The sequence below is a fragment of the Cherax quadricarinatus genome, chromosome 9, assembly GCF_038502225.1.
Source record: "Cherax quadricarinatus isolate ZL_2023a chromosome 9, ASM3850222v1, whole genome shotgun sequence".
NCBI classification, from domain to species: domain Eukaryota; kingdom Metazoa; phylum Arthropoda; class Malacostraca; order Decapoda; family Parastacidae; genus Cherax; species Cherax quadricarinatus.
This window is the reverse complement of record NC_091300.1, coordinates 48,000,159-48,022,922: the sequence shown is the minus strand read 5'-3', so window position 1 is coordinate 48,022,922 and position 22,764 is coordinate 48,000,159.

Genomic DNA, 22,764 nt, shown 5'->3' with positions numbered 1-22,764 from the left:
GACTGATCGTCCAAGGCTCGACATAGTGTGGCTAAATTATCGTTGGGTTGTCACGCACCAGCTGTAACCCCATCCCCCCCGTTTCATCCTTGACGAAAACGGAAATTTCAACAAAGCTGTGAAAACAACACCTACACGTCTTTCTACAACTACCACCTGCACAAATTAGCTTTGAGCTCATGTATTATGTATTTAGCTTTTCATTTTTCTTCAAATAGGTTTAATGGTCATTTTTAATTGTTTTATCTTATTACCTTTATTGTAATAAAACTTGATTATTGTATTTTATTATTATTTTTCTATTAGTTATTTTCCTGAGAAGGGGCCAATCTTTGGAGAGTTCTTTGAGGGCTGAGTAAAAACCTTCACAAAAACAGTAGTACGGTGGCAGATTACCATTGTTGAGGAAGAACCCCTCGCGTTCAAACAAGATTGAAAATATGCAAAAAGACTGTAAGGGCTGTAGAATGCAAATGGTGTAGCATACGGATATGAATATCATCAGGCCCAACTGAAGATGACCAGAAAGTGAAAGGTACGTTATTCGGCTCCACTCCATCAGAAGAGAAATCCAAGGGGAATTGCTCCCTGGTAGACTTAGAAGCGAGAAACGAAGGGCAGAAGTGCAGCCCTTGGGAGACATGGACATGATAGTTCTCAATTTCCATGGCAACTTAAAGAAGTTCCACAACACAAACACCAGGGAGTTGTCTTGAGCGTTCTTGCTACTCAACTTCCATACCTTCTTCCGAGCAGTACGCATAGGCTAAGTTGAGGTAACAGTAGAAACGTAATCTTGTCAACAAGTGCATTTAACGTCACTTATGACGCAGCGAGCGACTGCCCTTGCCTGCTTAAAATCCAAAAGATTGTCGAAGGTCCGATTATATCGATAACAGCCCCACACAGCACTTTTCAAATGCATTGTATGGGCAAACGCAGGAGACCACCAAGGCATGCACGTCTTAGAATGCCTACCTGAGTTTTGAGGAATAGAACCTGACACTGCAGTCAAAACTAAAGTCGAAAACTGGTGCAGTAGCTCATTAATACAGGACGAAGAAGGGTCCTCACAAAAAGCTGTAAGATGAGAATGTAAGTCCCAGTTTGCTCGTCCAAATTGCCAACAGGGGCTACAAGGTGGTCAGGAATATGTAGAAGAAGTAAGAATAATAGGAAAGTGATCACTGTCGTGCATATCCGGAAGAACAGACCAAGCATAATTCAGTGCAGTGGATGAGAAACAGATAGAAAGATCAGTTCAAGAAAGAGACTGAGTGCAAGAATAAATATGGGTGGGAGCACCCATATTTAAAACATGAAGAGGATGAGAAGTGAGAAGAGTCTCCAACTGATCAGCATGAGAGTCAGTGGAACCGTTCCCAAAGATGATGGTGAGTGTTGAAATCTCCAGACAACAAGACGGGTGACAGCAAAGAAGAGATAAAGAACGCAATATCTGAAATACAGAATGCAGGGGAAGGGGAGAGATATAGAGAACAAACTGCACAACACCTGTACAAATAGATATGGGCTGCAGTATTATGCAGCACACAAGAAGCGCACTGTTATTAAAAGATTCATCAGGAAAGGGATCAGAAAATGCAACAATACATAGACCGAACTGGGATGGATAGCAGCTGAATGAAGTTTGGGCTCCTATAACCCAACACATACTGGGGAAAACTGTGAGAGCAACACATGGAGCTCTCCCGGATTACTCCAGAGGCCACGAATATTCCATTGTAAATAAGTCATTATTCACAGACTGGTATGCCAACAATGAGAAGCAATAAAATCTATGGACTAGTGGGGTCAATGAAATGAATGTGTGGAGCCAACGGAAAGCATGTAAGCAAAGAGGAATCGGAATGTTGTGAAGGAAAAGATTGTTGCTAGGGTTGTGAAAAATAAGAAGGGGCAATAAAAGTTGCACCGGTGTTAATCAAGGGTTTCGTCTCCACAGTATAGTCAGAGACAGCGTCAAGTCTCTCAGCGAACAAGAAAGATGCTGATACCATGATTTCAGACACAGTTGAGGTAGAGCAAGTAGAGATCAGGGAGACTATGGAGGGAACCAAAGAGGTCTGAGAGGGGAGGGGAGTATGAACTTAGAGAGATGCGCCGGCAGAGATAGAAGAGTCCTGCTGTGGAACAATAGAGGAAGGAGGCTGGAAGGGGACTGGGGAAGAACAAAATACCTTACATCCACGGATGTAAGATATTTTGTTGTTTGTCACTGGCTTCATACCCTGTATATTTGCAAAAATGAATGCCGTCGGATAAGTGGTATTGGTGGTATGGGAGGGGAGGTCTTTTTTCCTGGCACTAATATCTGTTGTTCTGGAGTGGAGGCCATCGACCGTGATTCCACTCCAGAAATGATTGTAGTTGGTGTACGATTTCTGCCATTTCCTGCCACTTTTTTTTCTTCCTGACGCTGAAAAACCTCTCTCTCTGGAGTGGCTTTCGCTACCCAGGTTTTCCCATGGTCTGGATTTTCTTTGCCTTCTTGTACTCTTTAGGTGGTGTGCCTGGCACTGTCTTTCCTGAACTGAAGAGTGGCAGATTTCAAGGTGGAACAGCGTACAGGAAGGAAGGTTGCATTTTCCTGTCGTCATATGGGCACGGCATTTTCTGGGGTGGTCAAAATTGCACATCCCATCTGTTTCTCCAGATATTCCATGCCTGCAGATACCAAGTGCATAGAATTTGCATAGGCCTGGTTTCTGTTTGTCTTGGATTTTCGTGACTGTATTCCCTACTGGTGTATTTTCCTGTCTCATTTCTATCTTCAGCACTAGTGCTAACAATGGAGCCTTCATCAGTTATTTCTGGTAATTTATCTTCACCATTTCTCGGAGCATCCCCTTGTTTGCTATCTCCCGTGGTATTGTTAGCTTGTAACTTTGGTTTTTGATATATTACTTACATTTTGTTACACGTCTGAGGTATGTGGTAAAACCTTGAGACACCCTGGTCACAAGGAGAGTATTTCCCTTCGACACCCACTACTCTCTAAACACATCCAACCTGGACCAAATTATTTTACCATTAAATTTAAGAAACATGACCAGCAATTCTTGTACTAATATTTATATTGAAAATTGTCTGGACTGTATCATTTAAGATTAAACTGACGGAAAGAGATGGGGGGCTACACGTATACATATGCATCATATGAGAAAAATATTTATATAATATATCACCACTTACCAAAGATGTCTGGCGGTTGCTTGAATGTCGCAGGATCACCCACACCACCTATCTTACTATGCAAAATCTAAACTGGCCAGATAGCTTAACATAATAAGTAGGTTTACTTAGCTGTGGGTATGATGACAGCATTCCTTATCTTCCCTGTTTCATCATCCGAAACAGGGATGTTCTTCCAAGTTAATGAAGATACCTTCAGCAAGATGTAATTTGGGAGGTTGAGCCCATTCACCTCCAGAACCATCGTAAATTTGACACCACGTTACCATGTAGTCGCACATTTGGATTTAAATATGGCGAAATCCTCATTTCACCAAATATCACTTCAGTTTCACTATTTTCACTATTTTCTTCACAGTTTACCGCAATATTATCTGTTCATCTGAGGTTGATTCACTGTAATTTGTCTTCGATGAAACTTGATTTAAGTGGACGAGTTTATTATCACCGCCTACACACTCTCCAAGGAGGCGTCCCTCACTATTTTCCATTCTCACCACCCTATTATGGTGGTTTCGTTAATTTCCTGTCTCGTATTTTATGCAAGGGACAGTTGCAATGGTACCTATTATGAAGTGAGGCGAATATTCCAAATTAGGCCTCTAGAAACGCCAAAGTCCTAATCCTATTATCGACCAGTCTCTACACGACAGACTAAACAGGCAACAAGGGGGGTTGGCCTATATGTCACAGAGTCGCTTATTTGCACAGAACTACTAAACCCCTCAAATGATGTAGTTGAAGTTTTGGCGGTAAAGATTGAAAACCAAAACCTTGTCAATGTGGTAGCATACAAGCCTCCAGATGCAACTTCCCAGCAATTCCAAGAGTAGCTTGAGAAAATTGACTATTGTTTGGAAAATCTCCCAACTCCTGCCCCAAACATCTTACTACTAGATTTCAACTAGAGACACCTAAAATGGAGGAGTATAGCAAACAATGTTTTAGCAGAGATCACCCCGGGAGGCAGCTCAGATGAAAATTCTCACACACACAAACTATTAAATCTCTGCACCAAATTCACTTTAAACCAGAATATAGTACAGCCTACAAGACGAGAAAATACACTGGACCTCGTCTTCACTAACAATGACGATCTGATATGTAATAAAACTATCAAAAACAGCACACTCAGATCACAACATAATAGAGGTAGACATGTATGCACAGGGCTCCGGACCAGCAAAATGTGAGCAGTCCTGAAGGTCTCTTTGCGAAATTCAATTTCAATAACAAAAACATACAATGGGATCAAGTAAACCATGTCCTACATGAAACAAGCTGGAAAGATATCCTAAACAACACGGATCCAAACATTTGGCTTTAGAAAATGAATTCTGTGGTTCTTGAGATCTTCTCAAGACACATTCCATTAAGAAAAAAAAAGAGAAGATGTAAACTAGAAAGAGAGAGACATACCCTATACAGACGAAGGGGATGAGTCACAGCTACTGAGTGGGGTCAATATATCTGAAATACGAAGGTAAGCGCTATATAGTTCTATATGTGCAAATATAGAACTTAAGCTGAAGGAATCTTACAGGAGACAAGGATCACAGGAAGAACTAAAAGCCATAAAGGAAACTGAAAAAAAAAATACTTCCCCTCTTATGCCAAATCTAAGGGAAAAAGAACATCCGGTATTGGGCCCATGCTTAGGCGGGATGGGACATACACAGATGACAGCCAAGAAATGAGTGAGATACTGAAGTCCTAATATGACTTAGTGTTCAGCGAGCCGCTGCCCAGACTAAGGGTCGACAATCCAAATGAATTCTTTATGAACGAAACCCAAAATCTGGTCAGCCCAAAAAACTCGGATATTATTCTAACTCCACAAGACTTTGAAAAGGCAATTAATGACATGCCCATGCACTCTGCCCTAGGCCCAGTCTCGATTAACTCCGTGTTCATCAAGAATTGCGAGCCTTGAGCATTTTATGGAGAGGGAGCATGGACACAGGGGTCATTCCACACACACTAAAAACAACAGACATAGCCCCACTCCACAAAGGTGGCAGTAAAGCAATTGCAAAGAACTACAGACCGATAGCACTAACATCCCACATCATAAAAAATCTCTGAGAGGGTTCTAAGAAGCAAGATAGCCAACCACCTAGATACCCATCAATTACAGAACCCAGGGCAACACGGGTTTAGAGCCGGTTGCTCCTGCCTGTCCCAGCAACTGAACCACTATGACAAGGTCCTGGATGCTGTAGAGGATAAAATACAGATGTAGTATACACAGACTTTGCAAAAGCCTTCGACAAGTGTGACCATGGTGTAATCGCGAACAAAATGAGTGATAAAGGAATAACGGGAAAAGTTGGAAGATGGATCTATACTTTCCTGACAAATAGAACACAAAGAGTAATAGTAAACAGAGTAAAGTCCCAGGCAGCCACAGTAAAAAGCTCTGTTCCATAAGGCAGAGTACTTGCTCCCATTCTATTTCTCATCCTCATTTCTGACATAGACAGGGATGTAAGCCATAACTCAGTGTCTTCCTTTGCGGATGACACCCGGATTACCATGGCAGTGACCTCCATCGAAGACACTGCGAGACTCCAAGCGGACATCAACCAGATCTTCGAATGGGCCACTCAAAACAATATGAAGTTCAGCGAGGAAAATTTTCAACTACTCAGAAAAATGTGTCAGGGTATACGACAAATTCTAACCATACAATAGAGCGGAAAAGTAATGTGAAGGACCTGGGAGTGAATATGTCAGAGGATCTTGCCTTCAAAAACCACAACAATGTATCTATCTCATCCGCTAGGAAAATGATAGGATGGATAATGAGAACCTTTAAAACTAGGGATGCCAAGCCCATGATGATTTTCTTCAAATTGCTTGTGCTCTCTAGGCTAGAATACTGCTGTACACTAACGTCCCCCTTCAAGGCTGGCAACATTGTAGACCTGGAGAATGTACAAAAAACTTTCACGACACACATAAGGTATCTAAACTACTGGGAACGGTTGAAGTCCCTTGATCTGTATTCCATCGAACGCAGGCGAGAGAGATACATGATAATATACACTTTGAAGGCCCTTGAGGGAATGGTACCAAACCTGCACACAAAAATCACTCCCTATGAAAGCAAAAGACTCGGCAGGAGATGCAACATTCCCCAATGAAAAGCAGGGGTGCCACAAGTACACTGAGAAACAACACAATAAGTGTCCTGGGCCCAAGACTGTTCAATTTCCTCCCAGCATACCACTGGCTGTCTTCAAGAAGGCACTGGACAGGCACCTAAAGTTAGTACCTGACCAGCCGGGTTGTGGTTCGTACATCAGCTTGCGTGCGGCCATTTGTAACAGCTTGGTTGATCAGACCCTGATCCACCATGAGGCCTGGTCTCAGACCGGGCTGCTGGGGTATCGACCCCCAAAACCCTCTCCAGGTAAACTCCAGGTAAACCCAATTCAATTCCACTCCTGCACCTTCTCCTCTCCCCTCTTGCAGGCACAGATATTGTCTGTTGGTTCACTTTTTCACTTTCAATTAAATGTGAAACCTACAGTAATACACTAATTATGCACATTTACATTATAAAATTTATACAATATAAATTTGGAAAAATATATCAAAATTTTCCACACTGTGGCCATGCAGAGTTCGTTGATAAACGACTTAAATTGTTCCTTCCCCTAGGAGACGGTTCCAACCATTTCTGGCTTGAGTGGCTGTTCTCCTAATAGGCCTTATTACAATTTCTTCTTGTATCACTTGGTCAGCGCTATCTCCATTCCCTTTGATTTTCATTTACATTTGATTGAACACCATTTAATTCTAAATCTAAATTTATCCAACTTAAATCCATTATTTCTGGTTCTTACCTGGTTCGATACCCTCAGTACTTTATTAATATCTCCTTTGTTTATGCCCGTCATCCACTTATACACTTCAATGATATCTCCCCTCATTCTACGTCTCTCCAGAGAGTGGAGATTTAAGGCTTCAAGTCTATCTTCATACGGGAGTTTCCTTACACAGTAAATCATTTTAGTTATTCTTCTCTGTATGTTTTCCAATGTGTCTATATCCATCCTGTAGTAAGAAGACCAAAACTGAGCAGCATAATCTAAATGAGGCCTCACTAGTGATGTATAGAGCCTTAAAATAACTTTTGGACTTCTGTTACCTATACTTCTTGAGATAAATCCTAGTAATCTGTTATCCGTGTTGTGCACATTTAGCCACTGCTGTCTTGGCATTAGATTTCTGCTTACCATGTCTCCCAAGTCTTTTTCCACATTCTGTATGATCAAGCTCTACTTCACCTAGTTTATAGCTTCGAAGGTTATTTTCATGTGCAACTCTTGGGTATCTTTACTGAGGAAACGTTTTCCCACACAGTGGCTTCATCAGTCCATACAAAGGAAAAATGTGAAGAACAGGAGGAGAATGAGGTAATCAGTCCCTCAACCTTGAATCGATGTGGTCAGTCCATCAATCTTGAATAGAATACAGCATACGTTTCCTCAATATACCCAAGAGTTGCACATGTGTCTAATTTATCAACGTGTCGGTTCTCTGAACCATTCATCTACTATCCTTTCTTATGCCCTAATAGATATTTGAGCCTGCTATTCATCCATTTTGGATCATTTCTATTTGATCTAATTTCTTTATACGGGATAAATGTTCTTTGGGCAGGATGTATAGTGTTCAGAAAACTGTCATATGGATAGCTCTCTTCGTTACCCCAGTCAACAGATAAGTGTTCTCTTAGCCCATCGTAATCTGCTAAGCGAAAATCTGGGACTGTTACTGAGTTATCCCTACTATCATAATTCCATTCATGCTAAATGTAATTGATTTGTTGTCGCTAGCACCAAGTTCCTCTCAAATTTCTAAATTATTGACAAGGGATTCCTTGTTTGCCAGAACAAAGTCAAGCAGGTTATTTCCCCTTGTAGGTTCTGTCACAAACTGCTTCAAAAAACAATCCTGAATTACTTCTAAAAAGTCGTTTGATTCTAAATTCCCAGTCAGAAAATTCCAATCAATATTACTAAAGTTAAAGTCCCCTGGAATTATAACATTATCGTGCCTTGTGGCCTTGACAATATCCTCCCAGAGCAGTCTTCCTTGGTCTCTGTCCAAGTTTGGAGGACGGTATATCACGCCTAAAATCAATTTTTCATGCCCCTCTGAAAATTCTGCCCAAACAGACTCAGTATGTGTTTCAGACTTTATACCCGTTTTTATGCAACAATTTAAACGATCACGGACATAGAGAGCCACCCTACCCCTCTTCCCAATACTTCTGTCTACTTGAAACAATTTAAAACCCTGAATGTGACATTCAGCAGGCATGTCCCTATTTTTCATATTAAACCACGTCTCATTTATGGCAAAAACATCAATGTTACCCGCACTTGCAACTAATCTCAATTCGTCCATCTTATTTCTCGCACTACGAATATTAGTATAATATATTTTCAGAAACATTCCCTTTTCTTTTTTCTTCCTGATTTCTATTCCTCCACTATGCCTGTTACTCTCCTTATCACCTAATGCCATTGGCTTTCCTATATTCACCAATAACTCTTGCTCATTCTGCCTATAACTGGTTTCCTTAAAACTCACACTATCGCTACACTCAGAGTACATTGATTTTCCATGAAAACCCATACCACTATCTATTTCTAGTTTAAAGACCTAACAGCTCCCTCCACTACGTTGGCCAGTGCTCCCACCCCAAACCTAAATAAGTGACCCCCATTCCTGGCATACATGTCATTTCTGCCATAGAAGAGGTCCCAGTTGTCTATTAATGTTACTGCATTTTCCTTATTGTTTGTCCAGCCAGCAGTTGACACGAATTGCCCTGGACAATCATTCACTTCCAACTCCTCTCCTGGGCAAAATGCCACATATCACAGGGTTCCCACCCTTCTTCCTAATTATCTCTATTGCTGTCCTATACCTGCTAATCAGTTCTTCACTCCTACATCTGCCAACATCGTTGCCTCCTGCACTGAGGCAGATAATAGGATTGCTCCATTACCTTTCATTATGTCTTCCAGATGGCTAACAATATCCCCCATCCCAGTCCCAGGAAAACATACCCTCTGCCTCCTCTTCCTGTCACTAAGACAAAATGACCTATCCATAAATTCACTTGACTGTCCCCAACTAGAACAATGTTCTGACCTTTACTGGTTGAGTTTGTAGTGACATTTTCGATGGTCTTCATTGGAGTTTCAAGGGATGTCGACTCACCTTCCTCTGCCAGTGATTCCTTGGTACTCATTGCGACGTTTCCAGTAGACAACACACATTCGTCTGGTAGCACCGAAAATGGATTGGAAGTCTCCACAGCAGTCTTCTAGATCTTTGTTGTTTCCACCACTCCAACAGTCTTTTTGATTTTCAGCTTCATTCCATGTTGGCCGGCCACTGACCAAGTTCCTCTCTTGACCTGAGGACTCACAACAGCAGGATTACTTCGAATACTCTTGTTCTCCTCCGTCAATCGCCGTATCTCAAGCTTAGCAACCCTAAGCTCCTTTTTTAGCTGCTGGTAGAGTTGCTCAAGAGAGGACATCTTGTGCAGATTCACCAAGAACGCACTGGACAGATCTTCACCACTGAGCTATGTACAGGTCACCACTGAGCTAAGTACAGGTCACCACTAAACAATTAACGTGCGCACGAGTAAAAGGATATATAAGCTATTACTTGGGTAACATAAAAATAGGTTAGACAAATATTTCTATAGGAGGCTGGATAGAGAAGGCATGTTTCAATGTTCATTCTCTGTAATGTGCTTGTGTAGTATTAACAGGAGAGACTATGTAATGGCGGGGTTTACTGTTTTCATGAGGATTCTTGCTAAAACTTCAGAGATGGTAAAGCTGCCTTTGTTTGGTTTAATTGTATTAGAAATAGCGATTAGTGATGAGTCAAGGCACTTGCGTCTGCAGAAATTAGTTTCTTTGATCACTAATTGGGCGTCCCTGAATTTCATGAGATGATTGGTGGAATTTCGGTGTTGTACCCAGGCGTTATTCAAGTTGTCGTTCCTACATGCATGTGTTCATTGAGGCAGGTGTCGAGGTTTCTTGCTGTTTCACCTACATATATCTTGTTGCAGCCTCCACAGGGTATAGTGTAAACTCCTGCGTTGACTGGTTCGTGGTGCTTTGATTTTGTCCTTTATCGAAGTGCTGGAAGCGATGGCGACTCTGGTGTTAGCTTGTGAAAGTACTTTAGAAACCTTCAGTGCAACCTGTCTGTTGGGAAGAATTATAATTTTGTTAGGAGTGGTGTTGGTGCGTAGAGAATTAATGATCTGAAGAGCTGTTTTCTTGCAATCTTTCATGAAAATGGAAGGAAAATGTAAATCAGTGATGGTTTGGTGAATGTATGTACATTCCTCGTCAAGAAACTCAGGACTACAAATTCGGTATGCTCTTAGGAAAAATCAGATGATGATGCTTCTTATGGTCTTAGTATCTTGACTGGAATAGAAGTGTGTGAGATCATTTTTATTTGTAGGTTTCCTAGACGATATATCACTGCCCTTAAGGACCTCGAAAACGACCCCAACATTATCGTCACCACCGCCGACGAAGGAGGTGGAGTCGTCATACTCAACACCAGTGACTACAACACCAAAATGATGGACCTTTTGAATGATCAGTCTACATACGAACCCATCAGCACTCAACAGTGGGAGACACTCAAAGATTTTCTATACAAAGCAGACAAATACTGAAATGCACTAGAGAAGGGAAGAAACTTCTGTACTTGTTACCCTGTAATCCTAAACCAGCACACATGTATGGTTTACCCAAGACTCATAAACACAATATTCCTCTCAGACCAATCACGTCAGGTATAGGCAGTGCACCACACAAACTAGCCGGAGTTCTTGCCAAACATCTTTCCTGCCTTCTGGGGACCATCAGCCCCGCTCATTCTTAAGCATTCAGGCGACCTTTTCAACTGCATCCGAAACATCTCCATTCATAACAAGAAACTAAGCAGTTTGGACGTGACTTCCCTCTTCACTAAAGTACCTGGCACAAAAGCCATCGAGGTTCTACGATGTAAAGTCAATCAGAACCTTAATCTTCCACTACCTTCCGGAGATTTTGTTGATTTGATTGAGCTCTATGTTAATTTCAGCTGTTTTTTTTTTTCAATAACAGACTCTACAAACAAACCTACGGCATGGGAATGGGGTCCCCCATCAGTGCCGTCCTAGCCAACTTGTACATTGAACACCTAGAGTCTGAACACTTCGCCAACATCATCCCTTCAAGCGTCACTTGGTTACGTTACGTGGACGACGTCCTCGTAATAACTCCCAAACGTTTTGATGTACGGAATGTTCAGGCAAAGCTCTACGCAGTTGAACCGGCAATTCAGTTTACACTAGAAGAAGAGTCCAATGACAAGCTACCTTTCCTCGACGTCCTCATTCACAAATTAGATAACCTAAGATTTCAAGCTTACCTTCTGCTTGAAGGACAGGAGTAGGAGACAAAGGGTTTGCTTTCCTGGGGCTGGGATGGAGGATATTGTTAGCCGGATTGGCAACATCATGAACGGTAATGGGATCAATCCTATTATCTGCCTCAGTGCTGGAGGCTATGATGTAGGCAAGTGTGGAAGTGAGGATTTAGTTAGAAGGTTCAGGACAGTAATAGACATAATTAGGAAGAAGGGGAGGGCGCCCTGTTATGTGTGACATTTTACCAAGAAGAGGTGTTGGAAATGAATGGTTGTCCAGAGCAATTGATATTAATTGTTGGCTTGATAAACACTGTAAGGATAATGCAGTACCATTCAATGACAACTCGGACAACTTCTATGGCCGAAATGACAGGTATGCCAGGGATGGGGTTCACTTATCCAGGGCAGGTGTGGGTTTTCTTGCTAGCTCAGTTGAGGGAGTTGTTAAGATTTTAAAACTAGGATTAGTTATAGGTACTGGTTTAGAAATGATAAATAATGAGTATGGATATATTGACTTTTGCTCTGATATTAAGAATCTTAATAGTAACTGTCATGGAGTAACTCTGGGTAATGATAATTTCAGAAAATGTGTAAAAACAAAGATGAATAGGAAAAATGTGCAGAAGAAAAAACATATGATGATACTTTATGCTAACAGTCGAAGTGCAAGAAATAAGATTAATGAACTACGTTTGGTAGCATGTGCTGGGAACTTTGATGTCATTGCATTAACTGAAACATGGTGTGATTTAAAGAGTCGGGATATGATTGCTGAGTGTAATATTCAAGGGTTTAATCTCTTCCATGTGGATAGATGTGATTTGAAGGGGGGAGGAGTTACATTATATGTTCGAGAAAATATTAACTGTTGCATAAAAACAGGTATAAAAATAGATGGAACAGTAACAGAATCTCTTTGGGTAGAGTTTGTAGAAGATCAAGAAAAACTAATTCTAGGTGTAATATACCGACCTCCAGGCTTGGATCACGATAGAGGGAGACTTCTTTGGGACGAAATTGTTAGGGCTTCTAGACACAATAACATAGTGATAGTAGGGGATTTTAACTTTAGTCAAATTGACTGGAATTCTTTGACCGGTAATCTGGAGTCCAGTGACTTTATGGAAACAGTTCAGGACTGTTTTCTGAAGCAGTGTGTAACAGAGCCTACCAGGGGTAATAATTTGCTAGACCTAGTCTTGTCAAATAAAGAAACACTCGTAAATAATCTGGAGATCACTGAAGAGCTTGGCGCAAGTGATCACAAATCCATCACCTTTAGCATTAACTGGAAATACAAGAACAATGATAATACGGTAAAAATCCGATTTTCTTTCTGCCAATTATAATAGACTTAGGGAACACCTGTCAAATCTCGATTGGGGTTATCTAGCTAATGATTCTATTGACGATGATCATACTCATGATTACGAAGGGATCTCCATTTATGATTTTTTTCTTAATAATGTACACCGTGCTCAGAGTATATACATTCCCCAGAGAGAAATTAGGTCTAATAATAACGATCCCAAATGGGTTAACAGGAGGCTAAAGCATCTATCAGGGGAGGGAAGGAGAATTTATAGACACATCAGAAGAGGAGAGGTTAACCTTACTGATCAATATGTTCAGCTTAAAAGAGAAGTAAAAAAGGGGATTAGAAAGGCTAAACGTGACTATGAAATTAGAGTTGCTAATGAATCAAAGACCAACCCAAAGGGGTTCTTTCAAGTGTATAGGACGAAGGTGAAGAAAAAAGTAGGACCTCTGAAAATTGGGAATGGACAGCTGACGGATAACTATCTGGAAATGTGTTCCATATTTAATGACTATTTTTTTGTCAGTTTTTATACAGGAAGACATAAATGAGATTCCAAAAATTTTACAATTATTCAGTTCCTGACGAATTGAAATTGACTGATATTACTGTCACGAGGGACATTGTTATCAAACAGATAGACAAAATCAAGCAAAATAAGTCCCCGGGGCCCGACGAGTTGTTTTCCAGGGTAATTAAAGATTGCAAGATGGAATTTAGTCAGCCATTAACGAGTGTGTTTAATGCGTCCATCCTTACTGGTGTTGTGCCAGAGTTGTGGAAGCTGGCTAATGTAGTTCCTGTATTCAAATCAGGGGATAAATCCGTGCCTTCAAATTACCGTCCAATAAGCCTGACATCTATAGTGGGCAAGTTACTAGAATCGAGTACAGCTGACATTATTAGACGTCACCTTGAAGAGCATAACTTGATAAATGAATCTCAGCATGGGTTCACGAGAGGTAGTTCCTGCCTGACAAATCTACTGACGTTCTTCAATAGAACATTTGAGGCAGTTGACAGTGATAAAGAATATGATATTGTTTATTTGGATTTTAGTAAAGCCTTCGATAGAGTACCTCACAAGAGACTCTTAAGAAAAGTGGCAGCTCATGGTATAGGAGGTAAAGTTCTAGCATGGATAGGCATGGCTTACCAATAGAAAGCAGAGAGTTTCGATTAATGGGGTCAAATCTGAATGGGGATTAGTCCCTAATGGCATTCCACAAGTCTAAAAACTCCAGACCGTCGCATTAGCCACTGGGCCAGCTAGCCACGGTCTAGAGTTTTGAGACACTCTGATCGCGGGTTCTATCCCCGTCCGTGATACGGTTTGTTTGCAATCGTGTCATTACGATTTCGTGAGTCATGTTGACGGCTTTCAGGGGATTTGAGCTAGAGTTCGCCACGACCACGCTAGCTTGAGATTCATCTGTAAAAACTTGCATTTGTGGTCACAGTGGTGCCTATGCTAACCTTCCTATGGTGTAGAAATATACCTAGTTGGATGAATCTTATTGTGGCTAGCTGGCCCAGTGGCTAACGCGACGGTCTGGAGTTTTGAGACTCTGATCGTGGGTTCTGGTATGGTTTGTTTGCAATCGTGTCATTGCTATTTCGTGAGTCAGGGGATACTCATTTACAGGCTGTAGGATATTTCTCTAAGAAATTAAACCATACAGAGAAACGCTATTCGTTTACAGATAAAGATGCACTAGCAATTGTACAAGCATGTAGGTTCTTCCATTATTTTCCTTGGGGAAAACCGTTTAAAATTGTAATGAACCATCAGCCTTTGATCCAGGTGTTCACGAAAAAGATCCATAGTCCCAGAATGAGCAGATACATACCTGAGATGAGAGATTATAATTTTCAAATCCTATGTAAGAAAGGTATTAGTCACAGAGTACCAGATGCTTTGAGTAGACACAACTACACTGATAGTAAAATTCATGATTCCTGCCGGGTGAGAGGAATAGATGCGTCTACACTTGCCAGGGAAGAACTGATACGAGAACTGAGGAGAGAACCCCAGTGGAAGGAGCTCCTTTCTTATTTTGAGGGAAAATGTATCCCTAAAAAAGTTCCTGGACATTGATCACTAGCATGTTTTGAGATACAAGATGATGTTTTATATATGAGAAGGGAAGAATTTAAACATCTCACCTATTCTGTTGTTGTTCCAAGGTCTATGATTCAGGAAAGCGCAACAAAATTTTTATTGGCCAGCAATGTGGCTTGATACTGTTAAATATGTAATATCATGTGCTACTTGGCAGAAATTTAGGGCTACAGGTGCATTTGTGAGAAAATGGCAGGAATTGGCCATTGGTGAAGAAAACGGGAAAAAGAGTTGCAATAGGCCAAATAGATTTACATTAGGGTATGGATGGTTATAGGTATTGGTTGACAGAGATTGATTATTTCTCAAGGTTTTTGAGAGTGTACCCTCTTAAGGAACAAAACTACGAAGGCTGTCCTCAAAGAATTTCATACGGATACTTGCGTGTTTGGGAAGCCGAAAGTGGTAGTTTACCAGTACAGAATTTAAAGACTTTTGTAAGAGGGCAAATATTAATTAAGCAAGCGTTCAGCTTACCTTACTACCCTCAGGGAAATTCTGTGTTAGAGAGGACTCATAGAACCTTGAAATCAGTGTTAGCAAAATTGTGTAATGACCATCCTAACCTATGGCCAAAACACTTGTATCAGATGGTTAAGGCTTTAAATGAGGCTGTCCATACCTCTATAGGTACATCGCCTTTTTGTGCTCAATTTGAGTACCACCCGTCCCGAGAAGTTGGCGATTTGAACATCCCAGAAGACGAGCCGAGTTTGTCCATGCACCATGATCAGTGGAAATAGGTTATTAAAGGCATCCTCAAGCTGAAAACCAAAGAGTATCTGACCAAGGCCAGTAGGGGAAGACAAGATCAAATTATAGGTCCAGGGGTATTAGTTTAGATTTCTAATGAATGTCCTAAGCCTGGAACTTCTTGAAAACTGAACTCCAAGTGAATTGGCCCATATGTGGAAAGCGTGATGAGTAAGGGAAAGGGTTATGAACTAATAAACCCACTTGATGGAACGGTAGTAAAGAGGGTTTCAGAAAAAGTAAAACTGTATAAGGAAAAGGCAGAAATTGTAGTGGCACTTGATGAAAGTTTGAACCAGGAAGAACCGGAAGAAAGGTTACCACCCAGAATTATAAGACCCCCTTCGAGATTGGGATGGAATTAGGTAAGTCTTTAACCAGCCTGTAGCTGACTATGTAGAGAGGAGAGTAGTAATTGCATTGTGGTGTTGTGGGAGGAATTGTTTTCCTGATAAACTTTTTTGCTCCAAAGATAATTTAGTGTTCAATTAAAATTGTTAAGTAAGACGTAGAGTGGACGTGTTTGGAAGATTTTGAGCTTAGAAAGTATTCCATTTTTTTTATTTTACTCGAATACTGCCATACAGGAATGTGTACCCTAATTTATGATGTTACCATAACGGTGTCTGTTGCCAAAAGTATGTCAGCTGTGAAGCAGACATCCCTACTGAGGGATTGTTATTTCCCATTTTTAGGGCCTCTTTCGGGTACAAGGGAGAAGTTTTTTTTTTTATATATGTTGAATGATGGGTATTAGGAAGGTGTCATGAGAAGCTGTTTCTCTGCAACCTGAAGGCATCCAGCTCAGGTCTTGGTTACCTGGGTTCTCTATAGGGGGAATTGGAGGAGTTGCAGATGGAACACCTGTCAATGGAAGAGGTTACTTATGTGGGATTGTTTAAAATAACTATCAGCTGTAGTCCATATAACAATGAGGATAACTTGAGATATCTAAAAATGCACCAGAAATGAAGGAGGGTGTATGTATTGTGTTCTATATATTAGTATTAAAGCAGTTAGCGAGGTTGTCATTTCTGAAGCTTTCATCAAGAAATTTGTTTTCAATGACTGGGGAGGCGTGTAATAAAATACCCCCCCCTTGATTAAATTGGTCACATGTGGTGTATAAATTTTTACTCATGAGCTTCAGAATTTTTTATTATTGTTATTGATAATATTGTGACTATTGCTGTTTATGTAAATGATACTGTAAAACATTTCTCACCCTTTTCCTCTCTGCAAGGGTAAACATGGTCAGAGTATTTTTGATACACAAACAGGTCATCTGTAATGGATTTGCAAATATCATTATTACTGCAAAAACTGTAAATCAACTAAAGAAATGTATTTGAAGTGTGACCACTTTCACATGTTGATTTTCTATTATTGGTGGTTCCAATATGTTTTCACTAGAATTTTTGTTTATCTGTAATATAATGTATAAAGATCATTTTTTATGTATCTGATTATTTTTCCAGAATTAGTATTCATAGCAATAATTGTTGTGAGTAGAAATAACGATTATACAGATGAGTCGAGCTCCATTTGTAGAAGTTTTGAAAAGAGTTTGTGTACAGTAGTGTAGAAAGTGGCTCAGGGGCTTATGGCTGAGCGGTGTAAGATGGCGGTTGTAACCCCCCACCCCCACTTCCTGTCCTGCAATCTGACACTGCCCCACCCCACCACACAGCCCATGCCCCACAACCAGTCCCACGCACCGAGCTCCCCACTACCCTTTCTGCTGTGACCCCTCATTTTCGGATCGCCCCCACTCCTTGCACATTTTTTTTCATAATTTTTCGATTTTTTTTCTCAATTTCAGTAAAGGTTTTGCATATGGGTACCTCTTGAAATTTCTTCAAGAATAAGTACTTCTATCCCAGCTCCAAGGTAGACATAATTTTTCTCAATAACCGTCAAAAAAGATCAATGGTGTTTTGAGTTATCAGATATACCTTTTTCCGACTTTTTGGGGATCTCCACTTCCCTGGATCAAATTTTTCCTTGAATGTTTTGTAGTCTCCATTTCCTCGGATCAATATTTACATTTTCTCGATATCAGTTATACAATAAAAAAAGCTGGGTCCCCCTCTATGAGGGTCAGAGGTAAGCTCTCCCCTATGGGGTATGGTAAATTTCACCTATACTGTAGTTACAATAGGCTGAATCAAGAGAGATGCGACATCACTATTACTTTCTCTTGTTAACTTAAATGAACTAAAAATGCAGGTTTGATCAAGCTATGTGGGGTGTGACGTCATGAGTGTCCACCAAGCACATGCGTGCACCCCCCCCCCCTTACACCGTGTCTCCTGCACCTCACTTTTACCAATGCACAGTACCATACACCTCACACACCCATCTCCCAGCACCTCACTCCCCCTCACTCATAACCCACAACATTACCAACTCTTAAATACAAGTCACAATACACACTAATGCACCATGCTGTACAAGTTACCCCAACAACTATACACAATTTTTCGCTAATACCAGAAAAAAGATACAAGTCACACATTACCCACGTTCATTTTTCACTTGTCTAAGTAATACAACTCACAACATATAACACATTTATCTCGACTCCACATTACCCACAAGTCACAATTTTACATATCACAAATTAAGATTTCGCTAATACAAGAAAAAGATACAAAACACACACACAATATCCACTAACATTTTTTCACTCACAATAACTACTTACATTTTGTTTTCCACTCATAACCCACAATTTTCCCCGTTTATACTAATTCATCAAAAAGTCACTCCTCCAAGCATCATCCTTAATTTCACTAAAATTCTAATAAAATCCTCTCCATACCGCACAAATCACAATTCATAACTCACAACTCACAACCCACAAAGGCACATTTTTCTCGATAATAGGACAATTTTTTTCTCAAATGTTTATGATACTAATACACTCACACACACGGTAGTGTGTGAGTGTATTAGTGTCATATCACACACATGGTAGTGTGTGTGATATGGAGTTGGTCAACGTGATGTTTTTTGTGTTCTAAAGAGATGTGTATAAAAAATGTGTGTGACCTTAGCGGATTTGAGATGAGTGATCTTAGTTTTGGTGGTCTTGTCCAGAGTGATCTTAGATACTGGTAATATGGTATGGAGTTGGTGAACATGAAAAATGTGATCTTAGATATTTTTTTATTGAGATGAGATGTAATTTCAGTTAATGAAATATATAAGTGTGTTTGAGAATGTAATTTGGTGGGTGAGTTAGAGATGTCAAATGTTATGCAATCTTAGTAAAAGTCTACATAGTTTTAGTGATCTTGTCATAAATGATCTTAGTAAAAGTGTTCTTGGTTAAAGTGTTTAGAGGGAATGTGTATAAAAATGGAGGTTAGATGGTATTGATGATCTTAGTTTCTGGTGATCTTAGTGGCTCTGAGATGAGTGATCTTAGTGGTTTTGAGATGAGTGATTTTAGTGGTTTTGAGATGAGTGATCTTAGTGGTTTTCACATGAGTGATCTTAGTGGTTTTGACATGAGTGATCTTAATGGTTTTGAGATGAGTGATCTTAGTTTTGGTGATCTTGGTTATAATGCTTTAAGGGAATGTGTATAAAATGTGTGTGTTAGTGGTTTTGAGATGAGTGTTCTTAGGTATTGGTTTGTCATGAGGGGAATTGAGGTGTAGGGAGATGGGTGTGTGGATATGAAGAGGTGAGGTGTTGGGGAGAGGGGGGTGAGGTGTCTTTGTGGGTTATGAGTGAAATTTGTATCTTTTTGTTGTATTTACCGAAAAAGAGGTTATATGTTGTAAGTGTTGTGACAAAAGATGAGCATAGCTTATTATTGAAAACGAGAAAAATTGGGGATTGAGACAAGTGGTATTTTGTGTGTGTGTATATGATTAGATTAGAGAAGGTGAGGTCAATCTGTGACCTCACCTACTCTAATCTAACCTACCCAAAGTGAAGTCACAGATCAAGGTGAGGTCACAGAGTGACCTCACACCTTGCTTGGCACCACCGTCTAGAGATGCAGGTGGTGTGGTCGGCCTCAGTAAGCACTACCTTGTGAGTGTATTAGTGTCATTAAACATTTGAGAAAATTTTTTTCTCCATTATCGAAAAAATTGTGCCTTTGTGGGTGATGAGTTGTGAGTATAACACTCCCCTCTGATTATAATAATCTCTCTTTGTAGATTCAAGGAACTGGGGTAGGAGAGAATTTTATTAGAATTTTAGTGAAATTTAAGATGCTGCAGGGAGGAGTGACTTTTTGGAGAATTAGTAAAAACAGGGTAAATTGTGGGTTATGAGTGAAAAATAAAATGTAAGTAGTTATTGTGAGTGAAAAAAATGTTAGTGGATATTGCGTGTGTGTCTTGTATTTTTTTCTTGTGTTAGTGAAATCTATATCTTAATTTGATATGTAAAATTGTGACTTGTGGGTAATGTGGAGTTGAGATAAATGTGTTATATGTTGTGAGTTGTATTACTCACACAAGTGAAAAATAAACGTGGGTAATGTGTGACTTGTATCTTTTTTCTTGTATTAGCGAAAAATTGTGTATAGTTGTTGGGGTAACTTGTACAGCATGGTACATTAGTGTGTTAGTGTGTATTGTGACTTGTATTTAAGAGTTGGTAATGTTGTGGGTTATGAGTGAGGGGGAGTGAGGTGCTGGGAGTTGGGTGTGTGAGGTGTATGGTACTGTGCATTGGTAAAAGTGAGGGGCAGGAGACACGGTGTAGGGAAAGGGGGTGCACGCATGTTCTTGGTGGACACTCATGACGTCACACACCACCTGGCTTGATCAAACCTGCACTTTTAGTTCACTTAAGTTAACAAGAGAAAGTAACAGTGATGTCACATCTCTCTTGATTCAACCTGGAGAGAAAATTTACCATAACTCATTAGTGGGGGAGCTTACCTCTGACCCTCATAGGAAGGGACCCAATTTTTTTATTGTATTACTGATATTGAGAAAATGTACCTTGGAGTAAATCTTAATCCAAGGAAATGGAGACTACAAAACATTCGAGGAAAAACTTGATCCGAGGAGGTGGAGATTCCCAAAAAATGTTGAAAAAAAATTTGGCAGCATTCTCAAAAAGTGAGTAAAACTAAAAAATTCAGAAATAAATTAATATTTGGCAACCCTGTAAAACATGATCCGAGGAATTGAAAAAAAAAACGAAAATCGGAAAAGGGTAAATCTGGCAACTCAAAACACCATTGATCATTTTTGATGACTTACCAATATCGAGAAAAATTATGTCTACCTTGGAGTAGGGGTGGAAGTATTTGTTCTTGAAAGAAATTTCATGGGGTACCTGTACTGGCAACCTTTACCTAAATCGAGAAAAAAAATCGAAAAATTCGAAAAAGAAGTATTCTAGGAGTTGGGGCGATTCGAGAATAAGGAGCAGCGGAAGGGGTAGTGGGAGGATTGGGGCATCTGATAGGGTGTGGGTTGTGAGGTGGGGGTGGGGCAAAGCTGGAAAGCAAGACCGGATGTGGGGGTGGGGAAACTGCTGCCATTTTGTGCTGCTCAGCCATAAGCCACTGAGCCACTTTCTACACTACTGTACACTGGTTGGAGTTCGGTTCAAGATTAAATTTTTTTAGATTTTGCCACCGAAGTGGCTAGTTTATTGTGCACCCCATATCCATCTTGTGGAGAGACTACTTCTATAACAAATAACATGTATGCCAGGGATGTGGTTCACCTATGTAGGTCATGTGTGGGTTTTCTCAGCTCACTTGAGTGTTGTCAGAGCTTTAAACTGGGGTTAGAAGTTGGCATTTAGGAAGGGATACTAATGAGTGTTGAAATATTTAATTAGACTTTGATATGATGAATCTTAAGAACAACAGCTATCAAGTAACGCTGGGTAATAAATTGTGGAAAAGGAATACCGATTAGGAAAAACGTGCAGAAGAAAAACAGATTACAAGCAAATTTAGAAAATTTGCTTAGTATATCTGGTATCTTATTTTCATTAATAAGATATCTTGACATGTCACATAGGTTATTATATTGTCTATCTCTGTATTCCTAAATAACTGGACAATTAAGCACATAGTGTTCAAGACAGTGACCATATGCCTGATCACATAATTTGCATTTAGTTTCATGATCTCTGTGTCTCCCAAACTGCCAGAAGTACTTGTAACCAAGCCTAAGCCTGGCCACTACATCATCAGTCATTCTGTTCACAATGGAAGTTGCTTCATAAACATACTTATCTACGTTCATGTTATCATAGTGGGTTATAGATCTACTCAGGCTTCTAACTGCATTCCTATTACAATCATTTTCATTATTTAATTCTCTCCTAATATTATTCCTAATGCTAGACACAGTTATACCAAAGTTATATTCTACATTCACCTTCTGGGTACTCTTCTTGGCTAACATATCAACTTTATCATGAAGGAGTAATCCAATGTGTGATGGGATCCATAGCAGTTGTACATATCTACACCTGGCTTCTCCAATGAGCATGTTGTTGAAGTCATTATATGAGTTAAGAGCCTTCAGTAATGATAGTAGAGTCAAGCTCAGTGTCATAAGTTAGCTTTAGCGCCATTAAGATTGCAAACAATTAATTTTGCAGTGTAGATGCCCAGTTGTTAATTCTTATGCCTATTTCAACAAATTTATTATCGTTCTTAACTAGGGAGGTGGCAACAAAAGCAGATGCAGCCCTGCCAGAAAACTCCTGTTTAGATCCATCAGTGTATATAACTTGTGCTAACTAATTACATCCAGCTAGGCGAGAATTTTCTTCTTGAGCAGTTGCTTTAACAAGTGATATAAGGAAGGGATTACTAGCAATGAGCTTCTTGGGAGGGGTGTGCAGGTATGTGATATTAAATGAACAC